Consider the following 2842-nt stretch of genomic DNA (forward strand, 5'->3'; position numbering starts at 1 on the left):
CTTAACTTTTTGCTTGTCCTCAAGCAAACCAATTCTAAACACAAAATGTAATAAGAAGACGTCCCTTGGATTTTATTACTACTAAGAACATGATTGTCAAATATTAAAAGTATAATGGTTCTTATCGCACATGCAACTTAATCTTGATAGTCCAATGCCTTGAAAACTTTTTAAAGTAAAATTGAATTAGTTTACAAATTTACATTGCTAACAACTTAGATGTAATTCCCATTACCAAATGTGTAACAATATCACCATTAACATAAACCAAACAGATATGTAGCAGACACAATCATGTGAATAAAAAAATATTCATTAAAGTATAATTGTTAGCAATTCCAAAAAGTTATGCACAAAGAACATTTAAGTTACATTGGTCTTCTAGGCTTGTAATGTTCTGAGGCTTAGGATGGTACGAGTTCAAAGGAAGATATGGTTCAAACATTAGAAATAGTTAGGCATATGAAATTGTTCCCTCTTTTCCAAGCTCACGCATTTTATCTCCTTCTCCCACCTTCCTTATCTCTTCATGTAGGAAGATACAATACAATACTAGCAACTGTGGTAAGCTTAACGAGTTTTAGTGCATTGATGACTGGTTTTTTCTCACTCTTGTGAATTTTGTTTTGTCAATGACTTTTTACTCTTTTCTAACTCACAATTCTTTTTTTTATGTTCTAAACTTTTTCTTCTCATTTTTACTTTTGACTTTTTCTAGATTTTTTTTTTCTTTTTCGCACATTTTTTCTTGTCCTATAATTACTATATCACATTGTTTCTTCTTTTTTCGCTCTAATATTTTGAAACCACCATGGTGTATCTACCTAAACCCTCAATATATATGGCCTGCCATTTATTTCGTAATGTATTAAAGGACCAAGGATAGGGAAAAGTTCAAGTTTTCAATTTATGTTTGGCTTTTGGGTTTCAATTTCGTTGGTTCATCAAAAAGGAGTTATTAAACTCAAATAAGGAGATTAGGGATTCATAACATTAAGGTACGATCATTTGAGAACTGGCTATTCAAATAATGCCTTAGCTCGCCATATACAACTTTTTTCATGCTTCGAATAAAATCGAATAAATAATAATCAATTCAAGCATTCATTTTTCTACTACTATCTATAAGATTTGTATCTCATATGGCATCATCAAACACTCTTACTTAAGTGCTTCTAATTTATTATGCAATTTAATTAAGTAACCTAATCATTTTCTCTTAAAAGCAATCAAATTATTTCATACCAATAAAAATTTCTTGCTTGACAAAAATCATCACATGATTTATTCATTCAACCATTATTCACAACATTAATATAATCCAAGCACCATGGAACAAAAACAAAAACATTTTTTTTTGTAAATAATCAACTAAAACAAAGTAAACACACAAAAGGAAACACATAAAACTAATCCTATGTTCTTTCCCCCATACTTTAGAACATACATTGCCCTAAATGTAAAATAATAAAATTGCAAACAAGAAAATTTCCTTAAGTAGGCCGAACAATTGTTGTTACGATAATCTAGGAATTTGTGTGCTCCAAGCAGACGGAAAAGTATGTATAAGAATTTTACGAAAAAACTATAAAGTATAATGTAAAGAACATAAAAATAAATATAAGAAGATGAAAAGCTATTGATAATGGATAACATAACGTCTAAATAAAAGAATTCAGATAAACTTGACCTTTCCATGTTGCGATGTGTCGTTTTATCTTGGATGTCGTGTAACACCCCAAAAATGGGCCTAGAAGTTTCGATGGTATTTTAGGAATTCTAGCCTATATGTGTTCGAAATTTCTTAAGTTTGGTAACTGATGATGTTTTCGACAATGACTACTAGGAAATTAATTCAATTTCTGAAAATGAGTATTAAATACCTTTAATTTTGAAAATAGGACTGATTTGTAAAAGAGTCAAAACTAAGCGTTTTTATAAAGTAATTTACCTAGAATTCTAAAATCAACCTAAAAACCCCCTTCTCCAGTTTATTTTCACGATAGTTTGCTCCCCACTTTGCTTGTGTTGTTCCTTCTACTCTCCCATCTCTCTCAATTGATTTTTATTTTCAAATCTTAATCCTTCTTGATTTCCAACATCCTTCGAACCATAAATCTCAATTGTAACCCAGAAAAACACCCAACAACCTCACTAATCTCATCATCTTCTTCAAGAGTGTGTTTTCTCGGATTTGTGTTAAAGCTCATTTTTCTTCCATCGGAGGTAATCATTCATCCTTCTAATAGTTTTAATTGATATCTAGTCTCTTAAACCGAATTTGGTTGTTAATGATAAATTTTAGATTGTGAATTAAAATGTGGTTTCAAAGTGTTTTTCAACTTATTTTAACATGATTAGAAGGTTTCTAAAGTTATTTTGAAGTTTTGTTATGAATTTCTCAAGTTTTAATGAATTTTTGTCATATTGGCCAAATCTTGTCAAAAAATGTCGATACCATAAACTAATTAGTTTTGTATAGTTTAAAGGTTGAGAACTAGCCATAAATGACTGTACAGATGAATGGAGTTCGTTTTGTACGAAAAGATTAAGTGTATGTTGAGATATTCGAATTTAAAGTTTCTATGTTAAAGGTTTCGGTTAAAAGAGAACGTAGCTTAAGTTATTGTTTTTTACTATTTAAGGCGAGTCAATGACTGGTTGTTAATTGTATATTTGTGTGGTTTGTCTTGTTGAAGTGTCAGAGTTAATAAGACCTTCAACGTGTAGAGACAAAGGCAAACAAAAGCTTGCTTGATGATTCATTGTGTGGTTGGTTGTATATTTGTGTGGTTTTTCAATGAAAGCATATTTCTGGTGAGTGTTTTGGAATCATTGCTCA

This window comes from Gossypium raimondii, chromosome 10 (assembly GCF_025698545.1).
Source record: "Gossypium raimondii isolate GPD5lz chromosome 10, ASM2569854v1, whole genome shotgun sequence".
Classification (NCBI taxonomy): Eukaryota; Viridiplantae; Streptophyta; class Magnoliopsida; order Malvales; family Malvaceae; genus Gossypium; species Gossypium raimondii.